We start from the raw sequence: 27,892 nt of genomic DNA on the forward strand, positions 1-27,892 counted from the left end.
GCAAAATCTCTGATGTTGTCTCACACTTACCGCGTGTTACATTGTCCTCCTATGTATAACAGATGCTGAGTATTGTGGAGCAACTATGACCACCGACACACTGTAGTGGCAGCGCGGTGATGTTTCTTAAGAAAGCAATTAGAGATGAGTGAAGCTTTAGAAATTCTAATTTGTACCCGAAATATTGATTTGCTTCAAATCGCAAGCACTGCCAAACTCTAAAATTGCCCGGAGAGCCATGTATGACACTATTGTCTTTTTTCACATCTTCACTGCTGTGTCATCACACACTATTTGCAATATTTATTCATTATCTAAAGCTTTCTTTCTTTATCTCTGTTGTTGCGCTGTGACATCCTCTCACTATCCAGATTTACCACAAAATGGCTGCTGCATTCCCTGCCTCAGCTTTTATACAGGTTCCTATAGTCTTTCCTGTTTTGCATGCGCTATAACATGTGAAGTGACAGCTGAAAGTCATTATGGGGAAGCCTGTGCATCCACACTAGAGGTCATGCCAACTTTCTCTAACTCATACAATCTTTCGCTTTGTGTAAAAATGTGATGTTGATTTTTTTATTGCGATTTATGCAAATTAAATTACAATATGTTTGAATTCACTGCAGCGAATGTCCTAAAATTCAGGACAAATTCCAATTCCAGAGAATTAATCCACTTCTTGTTAGAAGTAATGCTTGGTGAACCTAATCAATATCTTTCCACTCCTATCAGAGAGGAAGACATGGAGCAAAGTTAAAGTGCCTCAAGAGGAAGAGTAGTAGAGTCGCCAACAAAAAAGTCATTTTCATCTTGTACAGTGATGCGGAATTGCTAGGTAGTGCCGTCACTTTAGGAACAGAATTCATTTGACGTCAGGGACAACAACCAATCATAGAATTGAAGACTATGCGCCATGTCTCATATAAGTATTCCCTACATATTTGTCCTTCAAGCCACATGAATACGCACATAACTGCCCCATTCACTTGGTTTGCACCTCAGTTTTTTACAGATTGTCGTTCATGTGCTCCAACCTGGGCTTCTTAGATAATGCTGCAACTTTTGCACCAGAACTGAGTCTTCTACGGCTGAGGTGCCATCATCGTGCAGGACACTGTGTCCAAAGACCTACAAAATGATCTTCAAAGAAGGGCACCTTTGTGCAAAGAGAAACAATGGGGGAGGTACAGCTTGAAGGTCACAAGTTGGACCTCCATGATCATCTAGTGATTGTATATTGATGCAGCGACTGGTGAACAACTGGTGTTTTTGTGTAATTCCACCAGAGTTTATAACTTTGTCCACTGGTGTTCTCCTGAATACCTTGAGTTCTCACCAAAGCGATGTGCACAAGTATTGTTGCATAATTTTTGCATTGATTGCCAAAACTTAGAAAGTCGGAAACATCTCTCATAAGCACCGAAATTCTCACCTCACTCCACAGAAGTTGCCTCATTGGTCAAGGCATTGAAATAGGTCTTGATTGTACATCATCGCACTTCCTCCACTGGACAACAAGACTCTACCAATGCCAATGTAGCCTAGTTCCTGGATCGGTAGCTCCATCTGTGCCACCAAGTTGGAAAGACTCAACGCAATTTTCAATTTTATTTTGTTTTATTTCCCACCATAAATTGAGAAGGTCTTAAGATCATTTCTGAAAAATATTTTGTTAAATACTATTTTAAACATTTACTCATTGATGCAAATGGTATAAGAAGTCTCCTATCTCCTGCAGAAGGTGAAAGCACTACCTATAATCTATGTGCGGATCGCTCACGACGCTGCCATTCAGATCCCCGCTGCTGTGGAATAAATTTAACATCAAAAATATTAATCAGCCGGGTGGAGTAACGCAATCTATGTATCTAACATCCTCGGCTCCATGTGTCTCATGATATTTCAGTCTCTGTTTGAAGATTTTCATCCCAATCATCTCGACACTGAGCTCAAAGATGAAAATGGGCGCAAATCTGATGCCAGGAATGGTGTCGGAAATAAATATAGAAACATAATAGTTATTTTACTTTGTCATTTCTGGTGGGTTAGAAGCGGAGTCACAGAAACCAAGAGCTTTGACCCAAAAGTCTTCTATTGACATTTGAGTTCCAGGTTGAAAGCTTTGAGTCTTCACATCTCTGACTCCAACTGGGCTTCTATTGGCAATATTTGGGGGGGAAAGGTTTGAGATTAATTTCAGATAAGGATGTGTTCAAATGCTAAGTTCATCTCAAAGCTCAAATATCGCTTCAATGGATGTCAGTCAACGTCGGGATAAGTTATAAGACCCGTCTGGAAAATCTGCAATAAAATCCTCAGAGGGAGAATAAAATAAAAATGAAACAAAGTAAAATTAATGAAATAAAGTGTATTTAATATTAAATAAAGTCAAATAGAAAATGAAATGTAAAATAAAAGGTAAAATAAAGGCAAATAATGAACATAGTGAAGATTTTATAACTATTCATTTGATATAAAAAAAAATTTAATTGGAGAGGTAAAAATGACTTACGTGAACTGGATATATCTATTTCTAGAATATTTTAATAAGAAACCCTCTCCACTTACACAGTTACCAAATATTAAAGTCTAAAATTGCATATAGTCCTCACGCATCAGGAAATATTGTAATTTGTGCATTCCTCTACCTACCACATTAATCTATAGCAGATTATTTTAGTACATCTACATTTTTCTTATATAAAAACATTCTCCATCGAATATTATCTTTTTCACGTATTCTCCAATTGAGGCATTCCTGGGGAGGAAGTCTGAATAGATCCAGCATTTTATATATATATAATTTTTTGGTGGGTGGAAAGTGACCTTAGGTCTATTTTCTCATACAAATCTATGTCATTAAAGACAGATTTAAAATATAAAAATTCTGCTGCCTCTACAAACCACTAGAGAGAGCCCAAGAGCTTTCTGCATACAGTTTATACACTGAGCTGAATAGTAGCACAGGATGCAGTGAGCTCCTGACCTCCCTCTATGGGGTCTATTGGAAGTAATCTTTTAAAATTTGCTTAGACCTGAGATTTAGATCTCATTATTGAAAAAATAGAGCTCTGACAGTAAATTAAAGATGTAATAAGGATAACAGTTGGAAATGTATTTTAAAGCAAAATGTACAATGAAGATTACAGAGATAACAAAAAGAGCAAACTTATTTTCTGATGTCACTGTTAACCACAGAATTATGATTGTTAGGTGTCACAATTATATGGTGACAGCTCAGAATGTTAGAGGAAGACAAAATGTTAGAAAGTATTAGAATAAGTAGCGTGCAGTTTTTACAGTTGAAATAATATACATTATAAAGAAACGTTATTAAATATTGTGGTTTATTTTTCCACCCCAAAATACTTTCTTGCATGATAATTGCAGACCGCTAAAAATCAAAAACATACTTGCTAGTTCCATAGTAATCATTGCAATAAAGTTGACATATTATTCTCAGAGATGGGTAAACTGCCTACTTACACATACTGTCCATGTTTCATGGTGCCCACAGATTGGGAAGCATGAATCAGGTGGCAGGATGTTAGAGCTGGCGGAACGCACCGAGTATATTTAGATATAATTATTGGTGCGTTCGCAGCCCGGGGTCCAACCTGCTGCTAGCAAATGATGGCACAATATGGTGGTATAAGTGAACTCTGTTACTTCACAGAGTCGCACAGAAGGGAAAACGCTGTGCCCTGTTAGCGTCACAGGGGAACACAGCTGCCTAGCAGAGCAAAAGCAATCAGTGGTCAGGGAGTAGCAAGCACACAAACACCTCCTCTCCGGTGGAGCCGGAATTCTAATGGCTTTACGCCAGCCCTGAATTCACCATACAAAACTCCCCACCGGAGGTGCCGGTATTCTAGTGGCTTATTTCAGCCAAACCCTGACCACAAGCAGACAAGACCAAGGCTAAAGCTCATAACATAAGCTGATCCTAGCGCATGGTTGTGCGGCCATGCGAACCTTTTATAGCTGCAGCAACTCAGGACCTTCCTAGAGGACCAATAGGAGCTGCCACAGTACATGAGCAACTTCAGGACCTTCCCAAAGGACCAATGTGAGCTGCTACAGTACCTGAGCAACTTCAGGACCTTCCTAGAGGACCAATGGGAGCTGCCACAATACCTGAGCATGTGACCCCCGAACTCCAATGAGAGGTCTTACCCCGGGCATGCTCAGAAGGGGAAAAGCAGGACAGTCCTAGAGATGTATGCTCGCCGCTGACCAGTACTGGCTACAATGGCAGAGCCTGGAAAGACAGCAGTAACCATCCACACCATAGCAGGCTGAGCCAGACTCTGGGACCGACATCTCCACTGCGGCTGGAGAAGAATGGGAGACCACAGCGGAGATGGCCCGAGATTCCCCCTGTGCAGAGGTGGGAACTCGACCCCTAACACAGGTTCCCTTTAAGAAGGTAAAATAAAGAGAGAACTCAGAAACTTATTTATTACTAGATTGTGGCCCGATTCTAACGCATCGGGTATTCTAGAATATGCATGTCCCCGTAGTATATGGACAATGATGATTCCAGAATTCGCGGCAGACTGTGCCCGTCGCTGATTGGTCGAGGCAACCTTTATGACATCATCGTCGCCATGGCAACCATTATGACATCTACGTCCATTCTGTGCCCATCGCTGATTGGTCGAGGCCTGGCGGGCTCGACCAATCAGAGATGCGGGATTTCCATTATGACATCATCGTCGCCATGCTGTGCCCGTTGCTGATTGGTCGAGGCCTGGTGGGCTCGACCAATCAGAGACGCGGGATTTCCAGGACAGACAGACAGACAGACAGAAAGACAGACAGACAGACAGACAGACGGAAAAACCCTTAGACATTTATATATATAGATAAGTTTTTTTGGTTAAACCTCTTTCCCCATTGCCCCTCACCCTAATGTAACATTTGTGTCCCAAGTTAAATTGCTTTATAATGCACAAGGGCACATAATACAACACACTGTGCAGAACATACAGCGGAGCCTCATGTAACACCGACAGCTGCAGTTAATGATTACCACAGAGATGTGCAGGGTAATGCAATAAGAGGCGATGTCTCTGATCCGGGCGTGTAGTATGTAAGGGCTGCTATATATATTATTAAATCCTCAGGAGCCGCAGGGACAAGTGGAAACATATTTAATGCATTAAAACACAGAAAAATACAACATTCACAACTGAGGAACAGTGTGCTGCAGCTCGGTTACATTTCCAGGGGATGTACGGCTGCAGGCTTATCCCATGTAGTAATATAATGAATGCTATAGGCTGCTCGGATGTGAATCTACTTACTGCTCAGAGTTTGCATACATATATGTATATCTCTCTGCAACCGAATACTGAAATATCAGATTTGGTTGTAAATGTGAAGGCATATAACATAAAATCCTGGCCCTGGATTCCCTTAGAGAGTATTTCCCTTGCAAACGCAAATGCAAAGTTAATACTCTCTGAAAAATAAAAAAATAAAAAAATAAAATAAATTAAATATTCTATTCATTTTTTGAAAATAGAGCTCACTGTATGCTGGGACAATTGGGTGAAAACTCAGATGTTGTACCCTCTGACCCAGTCTATATGAGTGACAAATTTGCCTAGCAAAAGCAAAACATATTCTGTTCCTCCAGCCATATGTACCAATCTGAGTTCGCAAAAAGCCGGATGAAAACCTAAAACTGTAAACAATCCCAATGTAGTTGTTGCCTAGCTTTCTCTGACACACAATGATTTACAATGTACCAGAAAGGGTGAGACATATTAACTACAAAGGGTTTATCTCAAGGCAGTCTAAGCCACAGGAAATTGTTGAATGCATAAAATGCTGCGGATTGATTTTAAAAAACACCCCTAAAATACATTTGGAATTGATTGTCAGAAAATCACATTACCTGGATTGTATTTTGTGTCAGAATTTTGACTATTTTTCAGGCTGTCTTTGTAAACTTGACCAAAGCTTTGTCTCTTTGGAGACCTTGTCCACTGTCACAGCGGTAATTCACATGCCTCCTCAGCGTTGCCCTACTCACTGTGGTCACCACGTGGCTTCTCCTTGCGTCAGGCAGTCTCTAAGAGCTTGCCTCTTACAGCACTCCTCAGCACTGCTGTATGTGGAGGTGGTTTCCCTTTGGCTTTAATGTGCCGGGGATGGTCTCTGTCTGCAGGAATTTAACCCTGCTGTGTCCTACAGAGATTAGGTTCTCTGACCTATCTCGTGCCAGCGGGGTCTATATTAGGAAGCTCTTCCCGCCACTCTCTGCCCATATATTGGTACTTAGCCTGGTAGCACCTTGTTAATACATATCTCCGTATTTTGTCTCCTGTTATTGACCCGGCCTGTTTACCTGCTCTGCTTAACTTCCCCATCCTTGACCCTGGCTTTGTACTGTGAACCTGGGCTGTCTCAGACCATCTGACTACACCCATGTCTCACCCTTCTGTACCTTGTACCCACACCTCTGACCCTCCGGTCAGCTGCTGTAGTTCCAGGGACTGCACTGGAGTGGTACATGGTGTCTACTGGCAGGCCAGTCTATTCTCACATTCAGAGGCAGTAGTGAAGATGTGAGGTGGCCAGGGTGGTAGTCGTGGTGAGGGGCTTTTCTGGTCCCGCACCCTGGCACCCCACAAAGGAAACATAATGTCCCATCTGTTGCATGTGAAATGTGCGCAGCAAGACACTTACATTAGACACCGGGATTCTCTCTGGTTCCATATTCTTGGTTCCAGATTAAGGGTTTGCACAAACATTTCCAGACTCCGTATTCTTACTCATCAGTTCAACTTTACCGGAAAACAGGGGTTCCGGTACAGAGGTAACACAGTTCACATCCAATTACATTCCATGAGCTCTCCCTGTTTCTTTTCTGACAAATTCCATCCCGCAGACGCTACTTTTACTCCTCCAGCTTCTGTGCCCCTAGGTCCACCATCTTCCTCCCATTCCCTCCTGTCCAGTTTCAATTGGAAAAGGTAAAAGGCGTGCTCAGCTCTGCCTAGTCCTGGCTGTAGGCCCCGGATCCTCTTTGGAACGGTTACTTCATTAGATGGCGACCACTCACACGCTGCTTAGCCTGGGGCCCCACATTGCCTCAGCAATCTCCAGCCCCATGGCTATCTGTCTTCCCTCTCTTGTCACTGTATCACTAGTCCTCTGATCCTAATCAGGAACTCTCTACTATATCCCACTGCTCTATGTTACATCCATCTCTATCTATTCCCAACTGGAAAACCCCTTATGCTAACTATACTTGGTCTGGCACTCTCAATTCCTATCTAGACTATACCCAATATTGTCCTATCCTAACCTCTATGTATTTCTCTAATCTTGTACAAAGTAGATGTAAAACACATATATATTAAAAAACATTAAACGGATACAATAATGTTCATAAAACTCTATGGAACAGCACGTGTTTAATACTAACACTGTTTAAGAATGGAGATGCACATGGCGGCCTCTGTCACCCCCTTACAAAGACCTGGTAAACACTTAGTTACACCTCTCCAGGGTAAGCTCGGCCCTGATGAGAAAGGAACAAATTTGTCAGATGTCAGGATTTAAACACTTTCAGTCTTTTTAGCAAATTTTGTTAAAATCAATAGTATAAGTGAAAATAAGTAACTTTGTAATACATCAAGGAAAGATGCTTCTTTCTCGATTCATGAGCCACTTCTTCTTAGCACTTTTTTCACTCTGAAAAAAATTATAAAAATCCATCCCAGTCTAAAGAGGCTAGACTGTCAGCTCACTGAAAGATCAGATTACAGCTGCCTACTGAAGACTATAGAGTGGTGTGGCAAGAGGACCGGGAAGGAATAGAGTGAGAGAGAATGAGACAGAGAGAGTGAGACAGAGAGGCAAAAAGAAATAGAGATTACTGCTTATTAGTAAGGGGTTTTTTTTTAATCTCAATCCAGTGCAGTATTTATAGCTACATTACTCTGTTTTACTGCTTAATATTGTCTACGCTCCTGCAGATTTTTAGAAAATGTTTTGTTTCACCCATAACTGGACTGTAATTTGACTGTATAGTGCTGTTCTATAATGCCCACCTTTCTAGTAAGTGTTTTACTTCACCCCAGTGCTTGATTAACAGCTATAATGCTCAGCACAACTGAATGTCATCACACTTCTGCTTTCTAATAGATGTTTTATCTCAATCTAGTGCTGAAAAGTGATAGGCGAACCTGCGGCTGTTCAGGTCCGGTCGATCATTTAATGTCCGGTTTAGGTGCCAAAACATTCTGCACACTGCAAAAAGACGCACCAATTGGTACATGTGTTTCCTCATCCTCTGAGATGTCTTGCAGTGGTCCACTGACTGTTTACACTGGCACTCCCACATCTGTAACGCACCCCCATTACTAACCCCATAGTTTGACTGTAAGAAAAAATAGCAGCCAGAATAAAATCCTTTAATTGAAATAAAGACACTGTCACTTTCATTTCAAATAACAATAAAAAAAGCAAAGTGATACAGGTAAGGAACATGGTTGTTTATTATTTTTTGTCTTTTACCGGGGACATGGGATACAGTGGATCAGGTATAAAGGTGAGGATATTTTTTCTTTTTTCTTTTTATTTCAAATAAAGGTGTCAGTGCCTTTATTTCAACTTTATTCTGGCTGGGTTATTTTTTACAATCTGACTATGAGATTAGTAATGGTGGTGTCTTATAGACACTAGAGATGGGCATACCCCTAGATGTGTTGGAAGAAAAGGAGAGACTTGGAGTAAATAGGCAATAAATACTTTATTTATATAAATACATAACAATTAATCAGTACAGAACGGATAATTAATAAAATGTACAGACAGGATGGTATAAGGAGTGAGTGGGGATCACCGGGTGTGCATCACCTATGGAACCAGCATGCATACCATAGTTAGTAAGAGACCTATCGCTATAGTAGCATATAGTCTATAGGCCAACCTGGCATAAACAAGACAGATAATAGAGGTAACTCTTACCGCTGCTGAGAACCAGAGTGACGCACACCCGGATAAATCCTTAAACGCAGTCCCCATGTGTTGGTCCGGCTGGTTTGGCTGAAAATCTAAAAAAGTTTGGTTCGGGTACCATTCTGGTTCCCGAACCCGAACTCGAACCCGGATTACATTCAGATAAATGGGGGACCCGAAGATCTGATGTTTGCCATGCTGTCATCTGCATGACAGCGTGGCAAACACAGGCTCTGATCAGTGGTAAGATTATTACCACCGGTCAGAGAACTGCGGTTTTCATGCTGACAGATGATGGTCACAGGCATCGGCTGATGAGAGTACTTCTCCCATCAGCCTACAACAGCGAGAGCAGGTGCTGCTGATGGGAGTATTCACCAACCGGCATCTGTGCAATAAATAATTTTGATAACGAGCGCAGACAAAACTGATAGCTGTGGGATGAAACCCTCAGCTGTCAGATTTATCATGGCTGGTTATCAAGAATAGAAGAGTCCCCAAGGCTTTTTTTAATTTTTATTTAAATAAATCATTTTAAAAGATGCTGTGGGGTGCCCCCTATTTTTGACAACCCTCCAAGCTGAAGCAGACATTTGGGGCTCACATTTTCAGGCTGGTAAAGGGCCATGGATATTGGCCTTCCAGCCTAAAAATAGCAACTCGCAGCTGCTTCAGAAAAGGCGCCTCTGTTAGATGCACCGATTCTGGAGCTTTGCCTGGCCTGTTACGGTGGCAAGTGGGGTAATATTTGTGGGGTTGATGTCAGCTGTTTTATGGCATCTATAAGATGCTAGTGATGGATGAAACTCCTGGATGTTTGTTTCCAGCGGGTTCAGCCAAACATTTAAAATAGTTTGGTTTGGGTACCAGTACAGTACCCGAACCCAGACTCCATTCAGATGATTAAGGGGCCCTAACATCCATAGTTTGCTACATTGTCATCTGCATGACAACGTGGCAAACACTGCCTCTGATCAGCGGTAACATCAATACTGACAGTGAGAGAGCTGCAGTTCCCATTCTGTCAGATGACAGAGTGACCAAGGAGCTGTGGCCAGTGGTAAAATTTTTACCTCCAGTCACAGGCATCAGCTGATGAGAAAGTAACAGCGAGAGCAGGCACCGCTGATGAGAGTATTCATCTGCCGTTGCCTGCGCTATCAGTAAATAAAAAAGACGTGAGGTCTGTTCTATTTTTGATAACCAGCATGAAAAAACTGAAAGCTGTGGGTGGAAAACCTCAGCTGTCAGCTTTATCATGGCTGGTTAAGAAGAATAGAGAGATCCACATGCTGTAATTTAAATTATTTAAATAAATAATCTTAAAAAATGGCATGGAGTTCCCCATTATTTTTGACTACCAGCCAAGCTAAATCAGACAGCTGGGGCTGGCATTCTCAGGCTTTTAAGGGGCCATGGATATTGGCCCTTCCAACCTAAAAATAGCAGCCCACAGCCGACCCAGAAAAGGCAGTAAAGATGCCTATCCATTACAAATGTGGCACCCACCAGATAGCTTGATTATTCCAAAGTTCTTTTAATTTCATCCAAGTGAACAAGAGACTTTTTGTGGGATTTGCGGGTCAGGGAGGCATGCAGGGACCGTGCAGATGGACGTCGGCCATCATCCAAATGCATGCTCCCAGCATGCCACAAGTCTCACATAAAGTCTCTTGTTTACTTGGATGAAATAAAAAAGGACTTTGGAATAATCAATCCATCTGGTGAGTGCCACATTATTTTTCTTCACACATAAAGAACAGACTTGTATTTTCTGTGCTGAGCACCCCGTATTGGATATTAATGCTGTTTATTCAGTTCAAAAGGACTGTTCATCAGAGTAATGGTGAATAAACAAATCCTCTAGCGCAGACACTTTTGTCTTACTTTTGAAGACTATCCATTACTAACCCCATAGTCATATTGTAAATAAAAACACCCAGAATAAAGTTCTTTATTTAAAAATCTACACCCTGTTTTACAAAGTTAATTCAAAATAACAAATAAAGATATTCTCACCTTAAGCTTATTCCATTGAAGCCCTTGTCCCCTGTAAAAAAAGCAGAAAATAATAACCAAAAAAATACTCACCTAAGGCCCATTCCATTGAAGTCCTTGTCCCCTGTAGAAAAATAAAAATAATAAAGAAACATATCCTTCACCTGTTCAAAGTGAAGATGCCCCATGCTGTAATCCATGTCTGCGATATGTGATTTACAACCTGGACAGTGCCATGATGTGACCATCCAGGCTGAAAACCATAGGAGAATGAGGTGCTGCGAGTGCAGCATCAGTGACTAGCAGTGATGTCATAGAGTTCACCACCAATCATTGAAGCTGTGTTTTCATATTTTACTGTGAACATTCTGATGAACTGTGGTGAACGTTAGGAGATCACTGCCCACGGTGAGATCCTAGTATAGGAAAAATCAGCCGCACTCAATTGGTTGAAAGTTCAGCAAACTGTGTAGTTTCTTTATTAACATATACAATAAACATCACCAGGTGCTTTTTTAGGAGGTAAATGGGTGGCGGACTATTCAATTCGGGTAACGTTTCGACCCCAGCGGGTCTTTATCAAAACCTCACTGTAAAACAGATAAACATATAAGTGAACTGTACATATATACATGTAATCTATTAAAAAGAACCGAAAAAAAGGGAAAACAAGAAAAATAATAACAACAACAATAACATCAGGTCCAAAATTAATAATGGTACTAATTGACAGCTGTAACAACAGTATTTCTGCCCCATACAATTACAAGAACATACTGTGAATACCCTATCATAGGGGTGGGGAATCCCCCAATTCTTTGCAGGTAGGAGCAAGGCTATTCCGGAGAAACAGTCATATAGAGCACATATACAGGTCTAGAACAGGAAACCAGGTGCAGCGATCAGGTCGCTGATGCAATGTACTGACCTTGTGCCAAAGAGGTAGAGGAGAGGAGAAAGAGCCGAGTTCCCATAGGGCTAAAGGGAAGTAGAGAGAAAAAAAAAAAAAAAAAAAAAAAAAAAAAACAACAGGGAATAAGCAAATAGCCAGTAAAGCAAGTAAGCCACTATAAGCAAGAGGAGAACGACTTAATAATTACCAGCTCTGGTGCAGTTGTGTGGAAGCGTGTCCGCCTGGTGGGTGATGTAGGAGCAAATGTGTAAGGCTGCAAGTATTTATACACAAGACCCATGCGGTGATATCCGGGTCTGCGCAGTGGCTCAGACTGGGAAAGAGGCTAGGAACGCTGTGTATTCAGACCGAGTCTGCGCTGTGGCCGCAGAGTAGATGCCAGCAGCGTGATAGTCCGGCGCCTGCGTAGTGTGTTCAGGGAAATCTGTAGAGCGCTCTGGCTAAAGCTACTGCAGGTTGGGGCGGAGTCCAAGCAACCAGCGTGGAGGACTAAGGGAGCGTGTATGTAAAGAGAGAAGTTAGGGAGCGTGTATAAAGAGAAAACAAAAAGAACATGAAAGCAAAAGGCTGGGAACCGAGTGTATGTGTATTGGAGGTATAGATGGAGGTGTCTCAGAGTCAGCAAAAGAAAAAGAAGATGGAAAAAATAAAACGCTGTGAATGAAAAAAATAAAAAATAGTAATAGAAAAAAAGGAGAAGAGAGGAAGGTGTGTATGTTTAAAGTAAGCAGAGTTATGTCTAATATCGGTAAGCAAGTTAAAATGGGGGTATACACTCCCTCTAGACGGGAGGAAAAAATAGGGAATGGTGCATAAATAAAAAAATATACAAAAGTAATATCAAAAATAAAAAAATAAAAATCTCAAAGAAAAGGAGGAAAAAATTTAAAAAAAAAAAAAAAAAAAAAAAAAAAAAAAAATTGAGAATATAAGGGACTTACCCAGAGCAGCCGAATAGAGGAAAAGAAAACCAAATACATATTTTTCTTATAATATTTGCTCAAGAGGTCTGATGTGGGAAGGAAGAGTGGAGACAAAAAGAATGACATAGGTTAGAAACAGGGGCGACCTTGACCGAAGAACCTGGAGAACCTGCGGCAGATATAGTTACAACATATCAAAGTTACATATAGAACAACCTACTCAACTAAAAGATCAAATCTAATTCCCTGTTGAGGCCTTTGGGGGCCATAGTTTGTAGCGTATAAATCCAAAAGGATTCTCTTTCCTTCAGGAGTTTAACGTGATCACCCCCACGTCTGGGTTTTTTCACCCTTTCTATCACCTGGTAGCGGAGTTGGGAAACGGAGTGGTTGGCCAGAGCAAAGTGGTGTGGAAGTGGGAGCCAAGTTTTTTTCAGTCTAATTGTAGATTTGTGGCTCGAAATTCTGTCACGCACATGCTGCGTGGTCTCCCCTATATACAGGAGGCCACACGGGCATTTAATAAGGTACACCACAAAGTTGGTTTCACAAGTATAAAATCCATTGATCTTAAAACTCTTGCCTGTGTGCGGATGTAGGAATTCACTGGATCTAATTACATTGGCACAACATGCGCAATTCAAGCATGGGAATGTACCCATTCGCTGCGAGCTCAGGAATTGTTGTATAGGTTGTTTAGTGAGACTGCCAATGTCGGCCCTGACCAGGGAGTCTTTGTAGTTCCTAGGTCTGCGTTTGCACATCAGTGCTGGTGTTTGGAAGGATGCTACTTGTGGGTAGGCTTCTGAAAGGAGAGGCCAGTGCTTGTTGATGGTTTTATAGATTAGTGGCATGACGGGGTGGTGTGTGTGTACGAAAGGAACCCGTTCGGGTTTAGAAACGCTGGATCTACTAGGAGGGCGTTCAAGTGCCCTCTGTTTTTCCATTGTAAGAATTTTTTCTGGGTATTTCCTGCTCCTGAATTTTTGGGCCATGTCCTCCAACCGTGAACCAACCAAGTCTGGATCAGAAACAATGTTGGTGACCCGCAGGAATTGGGAGCGTGGGAGACTCTCACGGGTAGACCTAGGATGACAGCTTGTGAAAAGAAGTAAATTATTAGAGTCAGTGGGTTTTACAAAAATATCCGTGTCCAAACCCCCTTTGTCATTTTTGGTCACCAAGGTGTCCAAAAATGGGATTTTCTGGGTGTCACAGCTAGGGGTGAACTGCAGCTCTGGTCTGATGTTGTTGATCTGTGAAACAAAAGAAGAAAAAGTATCTGGTGTTCCATCCCATAGGCAGAACACATCATCGATGTATCGGAGCCAGCATTTAGAGTGTTTCAGGAACAGTGTGTTGTTGTAAATGTGTTCGTTCTCAAATGTGTCCATGTAGATGTTCGCGTATGCTGGTGCCACATTAGAGCCCATGGCGGTCCCGCAGGTTTGAAGGTAGAACTGATCCCCAAACATAAAAAAATTGTCCTTGAGGACTACAGAAAGAAGGTCTAAAATAAACTGCTGGGATTGTGGGCTAAGATCTAGGGTCTGTAGTAGGTTATCCACCGCCTCCAAGCCTAGTTCGTGCTTGATGGATGTGTATAAACTCTTGACATCAAGAGTAGTCAAAAGGCAATGTGATGTGACCGTGGAAAACTGCTTGATTGTCCTGATAAAGTGGCCTGTATCCAGGATAAAAGATTTTGTATTTTTAACCAATGGGGTCAGATACTTTTCTAAAAAAATGGACAGAGGTGCTAGGATGGAGTCTGTTGATGCGACTATGGGGCGGCCCGGGGGATTCGTGAGGGATTTATGAATTTTGGGGAGAACATAAAAGACAGGTAATGTGGGGTGTGGGTTGGATAGAAAGGTAGCTGTTTTTTGGTCAATGCATCCAAGGGCGAGGTATTTACTGAGAATAGTGTTGATCTTGGACCTAGTCACGGGAGTGGGATCATGGGAGATTTTTAGATAAGTAGATGTGTCCGCCAATTGATTGTTGATTTCTCTTAGGTAATCGTTTTTATTCATGATGACTATGGCACCCCCTTTGTCTGCCGGCTTGATTACTATATTATTGTTATGGCGTAGAGATTCTAAGGCTTGTCTTTCCAAGGGTGTAATGTTGTTTTTAGTTGGGAGCAACCCCTTTTGTTGTTTGACGAGAATACTTTGTACATCTCTATGTATTAAATCAATACAAGTTTCTGCTGCATGGTACGTACGTGGCGGATGGAAAGAGCTCTTGTTAAATAAACCTAAGGATGAGATGGATAATTCGGGGATGGGGCTCCCTGAGTTAAAGGGAGGTCTATCCCGGACACGATCATTCTGTAGGCCAAAGTGTGTTTTTAATCTAATATTGCGAAAAAAATGTTGGAGGTCCTGCTCAAGTTTAAAGCTATCCCATGGGGGGGTTGGGCAAAAAGAAAGACCACATTGTAAAACAGAAAGCTCAGAGGGGCTCAGGGTATAAGAGGAAATGTTTATGACGGATTTGGAATCCCTACCTGCGACCTCGTCACCATGCGATCTGTTGGATTTACGGTACGATCTCCTGGTCGGTCTCCTCCTTGTTGTCGTGAGTTGCCCCTCGGAGGAGGTCCCTTGCCTAAAAAATGTCTCTGATTGTAATTGTGGGAAGAACCACTGCTGTCCGAACTGAATGAGCCAGGGCGCCTTGTAGAGAATTGTCCTCGTCCATAATTTGTTGATTCGTTCCATCTGTAAACACGTTCCAGTCTGTAGTCTTCTGAGTCCCTATAGAATTTACTTCTTTTCTTTTCTTGTAATGATCTGCGGTTGTCTTCAATAATTTTGTCAATTTTAGACTTTAAGTTCTGCCAATCCGAGGAAGAGGTAGTTGAGCAAAGTTGTTCTTCAATGGATTTAACTTTGGCTTCTGTTTCTTCAATGGCCGTCTGGAGGGTTTCTATAGTCAGGAGAATTATGTCCAAGGAACACTTGTTTAAGATCTGCTTATACTTCTCACAATAAGCGGGTCTGTCCGAAAAAAGTGTTGGACGCAGATTACATCGCAAACCCCTCGGAATATGGCCCAGTTTGTAGTATTCTGCCAAAGTGATAGAATGAAGATCGTAAGACATTAATCTTCTACGTTCTCTTTCATAGTCCTTGCTTCTAATATCCTGCGTTGGTGTCCGTAAGAAATCACCAGACTTAGTGATTTTGGAGAGGATAGTTGAAGCTGTTACATCGTCGAATGCGAATGTTTGAGTAGACATTGGAAGACAGGTGCAGTCATCAACGAGATCATGCAAATCCAGGAAAAAGATGTGCACACTGTCACTGGGTTGGTGCAGGCATGAACAAAAATAGTCCAAGTATAGGAAAAATCAGCCGCACTCAATTGGTTGAAAGTTCAGCAAACTGTGTAGTTTCTTTATTAACATATACAATAAACATCACCAGGTGCTTTTTTAGGAGGTAAATGGGTGGCGGACTATTCAATTCGGGTAACGTTTCGACCCCAGCGGGTCTTTATCAAAACCTCACTGTAAAACAGATAAACATATAAGTGAACTGTACATATATACATGTAATCTATTAAAAAGAACCGAAAAAAAGGGAAAACAAGAAAAATAATAACAACAACAATAACATCAGGTCCAAAATTAATAATGGTACTAATTGACAGCTGTAACAACAGTATTTCTGCCCCATACAATTACAAGAACATACTGTGAATACCCTATCATAGGGGTGGGGAATCCCCCAATTCTTTGCAGGTAGGAGCAAGGCTATTCCGGAGAAACAGTCATATAGAGCACATATACAGGTCTAGAACAGGAAACCAGGTGCAGCGATCAGGTCGCTGATGCAATGTACTGACCTTGTGCCAAAGAGGTAGAGGAGAGGAGAAAGAGCCGAGTTCCCATAGGGCTAAAGGGAAGTAGAGAGAAAAAAAAAAAAAAAAAAAAAAAAAAAAAAAAAAAAAAAAAAAAAAAAAAACAACAGGGAATAAGCAAATAGCCAGTAAAGCAAGTAAGCCACTATAAGCAAGAGGAGAACGACTTAATAATTACCAGCTCTGGTGCAGTTGTGTGGAAGCGTGTCCGCCTGGTGGGTGATGTAGGAGCAAATGTGTAAGGCTGCAAGTATTTATACACAAGACCCATGCGGTGATATCCGGGTCTGCGCAGTGGCTCAGACTGGGAAAGAGGCTAGGAACGCTGTGTATTCAGACCGAGTCTGCGCTGTGGCACCAACGCAGGATATTAGAAGCAAGGACTATGAAAGAGAACGTAGAAGATTAATGTCTTACGATCTTCATTCTATCACTTTGGCAGAATACTACAAACTGGGCCATATTCCGAGGGGTTTGCGATGTAATCTGCGTCCAACACTTTTTTCGGACAGACCCGCTTATTGTGAGAAGTATAAGCAGATCTTAAACAAGTGTTCCTTGGACATAATTCTCCTGACTATAGAAACCCTCCAGACGGCCATTGAAGAAACAGAAGCCAAAGTTAAATCCATTGAAGAACAACTTTGCTCAACTACCTCTTCCTCGGATTGGCAGAACTTAAAGTCTAAAATTGACAAAATTATTGAAGACAACCGCAGATCATTACAAGAAAAGAAAAGAAGTAAATTCTATAGGGACTCAGAAGACTACAGACTGGAACGTGTTTACAGATGGAACGAATCAACAAATTATGGACGAGGACAATTCTCTACAAGGCGCCCTGGCTCATTCAGTTCGGACAGCAGTGGTTCTTCCCACAATTACAATCAGAGACATTTTTTAGGCAAGGGACCTCCTCCGAGGGGCAACTCACGACAACAAGGAGGAGACCGACCAGGAGATCGTACCGTAAATCCAACAGATCGCATGGTGACGAGGTCGCAGGTAGGGATTCCAAATCCGTCATAAACATTTCCTCTTATACCCTGAGCCCCTCTGAGCTTTCTGTTTTACAATGTGGTCTTTCTTTTTGCCCAACCCCCCCATGGGATAGCTTTAAACTTGAGCAGGACCTCCAACATTTTTTTCGCAATATTAGATTAAAAACACACTTTGGCCTACAGAATGATCGTGTCCGGGATAGACCTCCCTTTAACTCAGGGAGCCCCATCCCCGAATTATCCATCTCATCCTTAGGTTTATTTAACAAGAGCTCTTTCCATCCGCCACGTACGTACCATGCAGCAGAAACTTGTATTGATTTAATACATAGAGATGTACAAAGTATTCTCGTCAAACAACAAAAGGGGTTGCTCCCAACTAAAAACAACATTACACCCTTGGAAAGACAAGCCTTAGAATCTCTACGCCATAACAATAATATAGTAATCAAGCCGGCAGACAAAGGGGGTGCCATAGTCATCATGAATAAAAACGATTACCTAAGAGAAATCAACAATCAATTGGCGGACACATCTACTTATCTAAAAATCTCCCATGATCCCACTCCCGTGACTAGGTCCAAGATCAACACTATTCTCAGTAAATACCTCGCCCTTGGATGCATTGACCAAAAAACAGCTACCTTTCTATCCAACCCACACCCCACATTACCTGTCTTTTATGTTCTCCCCAAAATTCATAAATCCCTCACGAATCCCCCGGGCCGCCCCATAGTCGCATCAACAGACTCCATCCTAGCACCTCTGTCCATTTTTTTAGAAAAGTATCTGACCCCATTGGTTAAAAATACAAAATCTTTTATCCTGGATACAGGCCACTTTATCAGGACAATCAAGCAGTTTTCCACGGTCACATCACATTGCCTTTTGACTACTCTTGATGTCAAGAGTTTATACACATCCATCAAGCACGAACTAGGCTTGGAGGCGGTGGATAACCTACTACAGACCCTAGATCTTAGCCCACAATCCCAGCAGTTTATTTTAGACCTTCTTTCTGTAGTCCTCAAGGACAATTTTTTTATGTTTGGGGATCAGTTCTACCTTCAAACCTGCGGGACCGCCATGGGCTCTAATGTGGCACCAGCATACGCGAACATCTACATGGACACATTTGAGAACGAACACATTTACAACAACACACTGTTCCTGAAACACTCTAAATGCTGGCTCCGATACATCGATGATGTGTTCTGCCTATGGGATGGAACACCAGATACTTTTTCTTCTTTTGTTTCACAGATCAACAACATCAGACCAGAGCTGCAGTTCACCCCTAGCTGTGACACCCAGAAAATCCCATTTTTGGACACCTTGGTGACCAAAAATGACAAAGGGGGTTTGGACACGGATATTTTTGTAAAACCCACTGACTCTAATAATTTACTTCTTTTCACAAGCTGTCATCCTAGGTCTACCCGTGAGAGTCTCCCACGCTCCCAATTCCTGCGGGTCACCAACATTGTTTCTGATCCAGACTTGGTTGGTTCACGGTTGGAGGACATGGCCCAAAAATTCAGGAGCAGGAAATACCCAGAAAAAATTCTTACAATGGAAAAACAGAGGGCACTTGAACGCCCTCCTAGTAGATCCAGCGTTTCTAAACCCGAACGGGTTCCTTTCGTACACACACACCACCCCGTCATGCCACTAATCTATAAAACCATCAACAAGCACTGGCCTCTCCTTTCAGAAGCCTACCCACAAGTAGCATCCTTCCAAACACCAGCACTGATGTGCAAACGCAGACCTAGGAACTACAAAGACTCCCTGGTCAGGGCCGACATTGGCAGTCTCACTAAACAACCTATACAACAATTCCTGAGCTCGCAGCGAATGGGTACATTCCCATGCTTGAATTGCGCATGTTGTGCCAATGTAATTAGATCCAGTGAATTCCTACATCCGCACACAGGCAAGAGTTTTAAGATCAATGGATTTTATACTTGTGAAACCAACTTTGTGGTGTACCTTATTAAATGCCCGTGTGGCCTCCTGTATATAGGGGAGACCACGCAGCATGTGCGTGACAGAATTTCGAGCCACAAATCTACAATTAGACTGAAAAAAACTTGGCTCCCACTTCCACACCACTTTGCTCTGGCCAACCACTCCGTTTCCCAACTCCGCTACCAGGTGATAGAAAGGGTGAAAAAACCCAGACGTGGGGGTGATCACGTTAAACTCCTGAAGGAAAGAGAATCCTTTTGGATTTATACGCTACAAACTATGGCCCCCAAAGGCCTCAACAGGGAATTAGATTTGATCTTTTAGTTGAGTAGGTTGTTCTATATGTAACTTTGATATGTTGTAACTATATCTGCCGCAGGTTCTCCAGGTTCTTCGGTCAAGGTCGCCCCTGTTTCTAACCTATGTCATTCTTTTTGTCTCCACTCTTCCTTCCCACATCAGACCTCTTGAGCAAATATTATAAGAAAAATATGTATTTGGTTTTCTTTTCCTCTATTCGGCTGCTCTGGGTAAGTCCCTTATATTCTCAATTTTTTTTTTTTTTTTTTTTTTTTTTTTTTTTTTAAATTTTTTCCTCCTTTTCTTTGAGATTTTTATTTTTTTATTTTTGATATTACTTTTGTATATTTTTTTATTTATGTACCATTCCCTATTTTTTCCTCCCGTCTAGAGGGAGTGTATACCCCCATTTTAACTTGCTTACCGATATTAGACATAACTCTGCTTACTTTAAACATACACACCTTCCTCTCTTCTCCTTTTTTTCTATTACTATTTTTTATTTTTTTCATTCACAGCGTTTTATTTTTTCCATCTTCTTTTTCTTTTGCTGACTCTGAGACACCTCCATCTATACCTCCAATACACATACACTCGGTTCCCAGCCTTTTGCTTTCATGTTCTTTTTGTTTTCTCTTTATACACGCTCCCTAACTTCTCTCTTTACATACACGCTCCCTTAGTCCTCCACGCTGGTTGCTTGGACTCCGCCCCAACCTGCAGTAGCTTTAGCCAGAGCGCTCTACAGATTTCCCTGAACACACTACGCAGGCGCCGGACTATCACGCTGCTGGCATCTACTCTGCGGCCACAGCGCAGACTCGGTCTGAATACACAGCGTTCCTAGCCTCTTTCCCAGTCTGAGCCACTGCGCAGACCCGGATATCACCGCATGGGTCTTGTGTATAAATACTTGCAGCCTTACACATTTGCTCCTACATCACCCACCAGGCGGACACGCTTCCACACAACTGCACCAGAGCTGGTAATTATTAAGTCGTTCTCCTCTTGCTTATAGTGGCTTACTTGCTTTACTGGCTATTTGCTTATTCCCTGTTGTTTTTTTTTTTTTTTTTTTTTTTTTTTTTTTTTTTTTCTCTCTACTTCCCTTTAGCCCTATGGGAACTCGGCTCTTTCTCCTCTCCTCTACCTCTTTGGCACAAGGTCAGTACATTGCATCAGCGGCCTGATCGCTGCACCTGGTTTCCTGTTCTAGACCTGTATATGTGCTCTATATGACTGTTTCTCCGGAATAGCCTTGCTCCTACCTGCAAAGAATTGGGGGATTCCCCACCCCTATGATAGGGTATTCACAGTATGTTCTTGTAATTGTATGGGGCAGAAATACTGTTGTTACAGCTGTCAATTAGTACCATTATTAATTTTGGACCTGATGTTATTGTTGTTGTTATTATTTTTCTTGTTTTCCCTTTTTTTCGGTTCTTTTTAATAGATTACATGTATATATGTACAGTTCACTTATATGTTTATCTGTTTTACAGTGAGGTTTTGATAAAGACCCGCTGGGGTCGAAACGTTACCCGAATTGAATAGTCCGCCACCCATTTACCTCCTAAAAAAGCACCTGGTGATGTTTATTGTATATGTTAATAAAGAAACTACACAGTTTGCTGAACTTTCAACCAATTGAGTGCGGCTGATTTTTCCTATACTTGGACTATTTTTGTTCATGCCTGCACCAACCCAGTGACAGTGTGCACATCTTTTTCCTGGATTCACGGTGAGATCCTCACGGTGCTCGCGGTGATCTCATTCAGATCACTGTAGTTCATTGTCCCAGCTCATAGTGCCTTTTCTCACTGTTATAAGTGATAGCATGCGTGGGCTGATGGGAATAGTACTCTCTCGTGAGCCAATGCCTGTGACCAGAGGTAAACTTTGTACTGCCAGTCACAGCTGCTGGCTCACTCTGTCATCTCACTGACCGCTGCAGCTCTCTCACCGGTGGGAATATTCTTTCTGCAAATTAAAGCCACCAATGTTTCTCTCTTTGTCATTCATTCGATGTGGACCACAAACATTATTGTTCACGTTCGCCCATCACAATAAGACATTTAGCCATTCCTAACGCATAGGTAGATTGCAAAAAAGACACAGTCAGAATAAAATCCTTTATTTGAAAGAGACTGACTCCTTTATTTGAAATAAAAATAAAAATGCAGTTATTCTCACCTGACACCCATTCCGTTGAAGCCCTTCTCCCCTGTAAAAAAACAGAAAATAATAAACAATCATGACACTCACTTTCCACATTTTACAGTAAAAAGCCTTGTCCCCTGTAAAAAAAAATAAATAAATAAACAACCATATCTCATTATCCGAAGTGAAAATTAACAATACTGTCCCACTCCATGACCCATGTCTATGTTATGTAGTTTACAACCTGGATGGTGCCACGATGCGACCGTCCATGCTAAAAACCATGGGAGAATGAAGAGCTGCGAGCACAGCTTTAGTGACGTCATTGAGGTTAACAAAGGAGCTGTCTGTCCAGTAAGGGAAGGCAGTATTGGGCAGAGAATAGAGCCGAAGTGACTGAGGCTTCAGTTCTACTATAGATCTTCAGCCTTATTTGCATATCAATTCAATTGATGATTTCTCAGTAACGAAGGCACAGATCAGCCATGGAAAGGTATTCCTGGACTTGTCATTGTAAATGCTACATGTACATATAAATAGTTTGGGGGTGACATCCTGCTGACAGATTCCCTTTAAGAACCATTTTTTGATCACTGATCATGGTGACCAAGTATTCTTCAGAGGAAGAATTATGCAGATGCATGTACTAGTAGCAGGACTGATTAGTCATGTCTGTTTTCTATTACCCAGACCAGACTTTTTTAACAAGTGCGCTCACACGTGTGAGGCAGCAGCGAGAATCCTTTCAATTGTCCATTCCGTTAAAATAATGCAAATCAATGGATTTTTCCCTCATGTGCAGATATGCAGGAATTCAGATTTATCACCAAGAACAGATATTATAGGCAGGTCTCTATATACACGAGCCGAGGATTCGGAGGATATTTTTTCTTTGCTGTGGATAAAGTTAGCAGAAATTCATAAACTACATCACGTAAAAAATAAATAATAAATCTAAAAATAAATCCTTTCATTTTCCTGGAACAGGCAATTTATTCACACTGGAATTTATTTTGCTAACCATAGACAATTCAGATTTCTCCTGTGTTAAACAAAAGAAGATATAAAATATCCATCTATTTACTATTTAACTATTTATTATCTATCTATCTATTATCTATCTACTATCTATCCATTATCTATCATCTATTATCTATCCATTATCTATCTATTATCTGTCTATTATCTATCTACCGTGTATACCTCGAGCATAAGTCGATATTTTCAGCCCATTTTTTTAAGCTGAAAGTGTCCCTCTTGGCTTATACTCGAGTCGCTGTCCCAGGGGTCGACGGGGGAGGGGGAGCAGCAGGAGTTGCCGCTGTCACATCATACTCACCCCCTCCTGGCACAATCTCTGCACGTCTCTGCTTCTCAGATGGTCTCTGGCATCGGCAGCTTGTTCCTGTGTTCAGCGGTCATGTGGTACCGCTCATTAAAGTAATGAATATGCACGCGACTCCGCTCCCATAGGTGTTGAGTGCATATTCATTACTTTAATGAGCCATACCATGTGACTGCTGAACACAGGAACAAGCTGCCAGCGCCAGAGACCATTGGAGAAGGAGGGACATGCAGAGACCGTGCCAGAAGGGGGTGAGTATGACGGGGGAGGATGAGCCATGCAATATTCACCTGTCCCCGTTCCACTGTCGGCCGATGCTGTGTCTGCCGCATCTTCTGGCTGTGACGCTCAGGTCAGAGGGCGCAGTGACGTGTTTAGTGCGCGCCCTCTGCCTGAACAGTCACAGCCAGAGGACCCAGAAGACACAGAGGCACGCAGCGGTGGAATGGGGACAGGTGAATATTGCAAGCGCCCGGGGCATGAGCCAGTGGCGACACCAGCACCTGACCCCCATAGGGCGCCGGTGTCCCTGCCTGCTCAGGACACCGGCACTTGGCCCCCAGCGATGAGAGGTGAATATGTCTTTTTTTAAAAAGTTTGTTAATCATAGCAGCATATGGGGCATATTATTTTATGGAGCATCATATGGGGCCATAAATCTTTGTGGAGCATTATATGAGGCATATTATTCTATGTAGCATGTTATGGGGCCATCATTATCCTTTTATGAAGAATTATATGGGGCATATTTTAATATGGAGCATCTTATGGAGCCATTATTAACCTTTGTGCAGCATTGTATGGGGCATATTTGTATATGGAGCATCTTATGGGGCCCATCATGAACTGTATGGAGCATTATATGGGGCTCCTGATTCAATATGGATATTCAAAAACACTTAACCTACTGATGTCTCAATTAATTTTACTCTTATTGGAATCTATTTTTAATTCTGAAATTTACCAGTAGCTGCTGCATTTTCCACCCTAGGCTTATACTTGAGTCAATAAGTTTTCGCAGTTTTTGTGGCAAAATTAGGGGGGTCGGCTTATACTCGGGTCAGCTTATACTGGAGTGTATACGTTATCTATTTATCTATTATCTGTCTATGTATTTATCATCTATTATCTATCTATCTGTAATCTATCATCATCTATTATCTATCTATCATCTTTCTATTATCTATTATCGATCTATCTATTATCTATCTATTATTTATCTATCTAAAAATGGAATAAAGATGCCTTGAGAAAGGCTCCTTGTAGCCGAAATGTCGCCATGCCACCAGGGCTATTAAAGTTCCTTTTGTATTTTGGTAATGTAATGCAGTGCTGCCTCTTTTTTCCACTTTTATATACAATTGCAAGGAAGGGATTCCATGCTTGGGAGGCCTTGCACTCGAAGAGGAGCGCCCCCAGACGCAGGGCCGCGGGGTACTCGGTACCGGGCCTCTCTGTCTCAGTTCTGGGGTTGTCACGGTGGCTAGACCCGGTCCGTGACCCTGCTAAGGGGCGTCCAATGAAAGATGTGATGATGGTGCGTGGTGCAGGTCGCGATGAATAACGAGGACACAGGGTTGCAGTCTCTTTACCTCTTTACTGAAGGCTTCGGGATCCTCAATCCAGAGTACTGCTAACAAGGCTGGCTGAGACCGGCCGGTCCGAAGGCACCTCCAGAGTTTCCTTTGCAGGTGGAAATCAGTGCCTACCTTCTAGCGCCTGTGTGTTGTAGTACCTCCCTGCTGAGCACCACGGGATAGTCCTCACAATTGTTGTGTCTGTTTCTGATGTTCTTCTCTCACAACTCGTATCTGTTCTGATGTTCTTCTCCGTCCCCCAGATGATATGGATAGGATGCACCCGTATGACGGGTAGGCCTGGAGTTCTTCCGGGACCCTAGCGTCACCCCTCTCCCACAATTGCCCCTTATGTCTTCTTAGGTGATTTGTCATGATTCCCAATGGCAGGGAAATATCAAAACACAAAAATAACGGACGAGCTCTGGGTGATGGAATCTCGAGCTGACCGTGAGCTAAATCTACCACACAACTAGTAGTAGCCAGGGGGCATACCTACGACTTCCTAGATGCCACGCGCCAGCCGGAGGACTAACTACGCCTGGTAGAGGAAGGAACAGACCTGGCTTACCTCTAGGGAAATACCCCAAAAGATGATAGCAGCCCCCCACATGTAATAACGGTGAGTTTAAGAGGAAAAGACATACACAGTATGAAAGTAGATTTAGCAAAGAGAGGTCCACTTACTAGATAGCAGAAGGATACAAAAGAGGACTTCACGGTCAACTGAAAACCCTTTCAAAAAAACCATCCTGAAATTACTTTAAGACTCCTGTGTCAACTCATGACACAGGAGTGGCAATTTCAGCCCGCAAGAGCTTCCAGCTACAGAGAATAACAAAAACTGCAAACTGGACAAAAGATACAAAACAAAAGGACAAAGTCCACTTAGCTGATCAGCAGACTAGTAGCAGGAACATGCAACCGAAGGCTCTGGTTACAATGATGACCGGCAAGGAAATGACTGGAGAGCAAGGCTAAATAGGAAACTCCCAAACACTGATGGGAGCAGGTGAACTGAGACAGCAAAGCACACACAAGTCACCAGTACCACCAGCAACCACCAGGGGAGCCCAAAAAGCGGATTCACAACAGTACCCCCCCCCTTAAGGAGGGGGCACCGAACCCTCACGAGAACCGCCAGGGCGATCTGGATGAGCCCTATGAAAGGCACGAACCAAATCCGAGGCATGAACATCAGAGGCAGTTACCCAAGAATTATCTTCCTGACCATAGCCCTACTGTTGTGGATTCTGTTTGTGGGCTCCCTCTGGTGGTTACTGCTGGTACTGGGTGACTTTGGTGGGTTGCGGCCTTTGGTTTCCACCTGTCCATCAGAGGCTGGGTGTTTCCTATTTTACCTGGCCTTTCTGTCATTCCCTTGCCGGCTATCAATGTATTCAGATGTGCTCTGTTTGGTTCCTGCCTACCTGCTCCCAGATCTTTCAGGATAAGCTAAGTGCTGATTTTCAGTTGTTTGGTTTTTTTGTCCAGCTTGCTTATTATGTCTCTATGCTAGCTGGTAGCTCTAGTGGACTGAGGTTCTCCCCATGTGCCATGAGTTGGCACATGGGTTCTTGTAATCTCAGGATGGTTTTTTTGATTAGGGTTTTTTGCTGACCGCTCAGTCCCCTTTTGTATCGTTCTGCTTTCTAGTTTACAGCGGGCCTCAATTTGCTAAAACTATATATATCATCTCTATGTGTGTGCCTTCCTCTCATTTCACCGTCAATACATGTGAGGGGGCAACTATATCTTTTGGGGTTCATTCCTCTGGAGGCAAGTGAGGTCTTTATTTTCTCTGCAGTACTAGTTAGCTCTTAGGCTGGTGCGTGGCGTCTAGAACCAACGTAGGCACGCTCCCTGGCTATCTCTAGTTGCGTTTGTCAGGCGTAGGGCAGCGGTCAGCCCAGGTTCCATCACCCTAGAGCTCGTCCGTTATCTATTTGTACTTTGCTTGTCCTGTGCTATGCCTAGCCATTGGGGATTCATGACACCCTTCCATTTAACCAGATATTGAAGTCTCCGTCTGGAAATACGGGAATCCAAGATCTTCTCTACAACGTACTCCAATTCACCCTCCACCAGCACAGGAGCAGGAGGTTCAGTAGAAGGAACCACCGGTACCTCATATCTCCGCAACAACGACCGATGGAATACATTATGGATAGCGAAAGATGCCGGGAGGTCCAAATGAAAGGACACAGGGTTAAGTATCTCCAAAATCCTATAAGGACTGATGAACCGAGGCTTAAACTTAGGAGAAGAAACCCTCATAGGGACAAAACGGGAAGACAACCACACCAAGTCCCCAACACGAAGGCGAGGACCAACACGACGACGGCGGTTAGCAAACTGCTGAGTCCTCTCCTGGGACAACTTCAAATTGTCCACCACTTGTCCCCAAATCTGATGCAACCGATCCACCACCGCATCCACTCCAGGACAATCCGAAGATTCCACCTGACCAGATGAAAAACGAGGATGAAACCCTGAATTGCAAAAGAAAGGAGAAACCAAAGTGGCAGAACTAGCCCGATTATTAAGAGCAAATTCTGCCAACGGCAAAAAGGCAACCCAGTCATCCTGATCCGCAGACACAAAACACCTCAAATAAGTCTCCAAAGTTTGATTAGTTCGCTCCGTCTGGCCATTAGTCTGAGGATGGAATGCAGACGAAAAAGACAAATCAATGCCCAACCTGGCACAGAATGCCCGCCAAAATCTAGACACGAACTGGGTTCCCCTGTCAGAAACGATGTTTTCCGGAATACCATGCAAGCGAACCACATTTTGAAAAAATAGAGGAACCAACTCAGATGAGGAAGGCAACTTAGGCAATGGTACCAAAT

At 42.6% G+C, this 27,892-nt stretch overlaps 3 long non-coding RNA genes across 3 annotated transcripts in view; 2 read left to right on the plus strand and 1 right to left on the minus strand.

The window, feature by feature from the left end:
* The window catches only part of LOC143806278 (uncharacterized), a 399,341-nt gene extending 382,548 nt beyond the window's left edge, over window positions 1-16,793 (plus strand). The window contains exon 2 of the long non-coding RNA XR_013221425.1: window positions 16,740-16,793. This is a non-coding gene — a long non-coding RNA (uncharacterized LOC143806278). The remainder of the gene's footprint in view (window positions 1-16,739) is intronic.
* On the minus strand, window positions 11,419-16,971 carry LOC143806277 (uncharacterized). The gene is made up of 5 exons (XR_013221424.1): window positions 16,865-16,971; window positions 15,329-16,721; window positions 12,832-12,899; window positions 11,906-11,955; window positions 11,419-11,567 (listed from the first exon to the last, which is right to left on the minus strand). It is a non-coding gene; the product is annotated as an uncharacterized LOC143806277 (long non-coding RNA).
* Window positions 16,972-17,049: 78 nt separating this feature from the next.
* Window positions 17,050-21,692, plus strand: LOC143809512 (uncharacterized). Its single transcript, XR_013222306.1, has 4 exons — window positions 17,050-17,691; window positions 20,121-20,188; window positions 21,073-21,122; window positions 21,461-21,692. It is a non-coding gene; the product is annotated as an uncharacterized LOC143809512 (long non-coding RNA).
* The last annotated feature ends 6,200 nt before the right edge of the window (window positions 21,693-27,892 follow it).

This window comes from Ranitomeya variabilis, chromosome 2 (genome assembly GCF_051348905.1).
Source record: "Ranitomeya variabilis isolate aRanVar5 chromosome 2, aRanVar5.hap1, whole genome shotgun sequence".
Taxonomy (NCBI): domain Eukaryota; kingdom Metazoa; phylum Chordata; class Amphibia; order Anura; family Dendrobatidae; genus Ranitomeya; species Ranitomeya variabilis.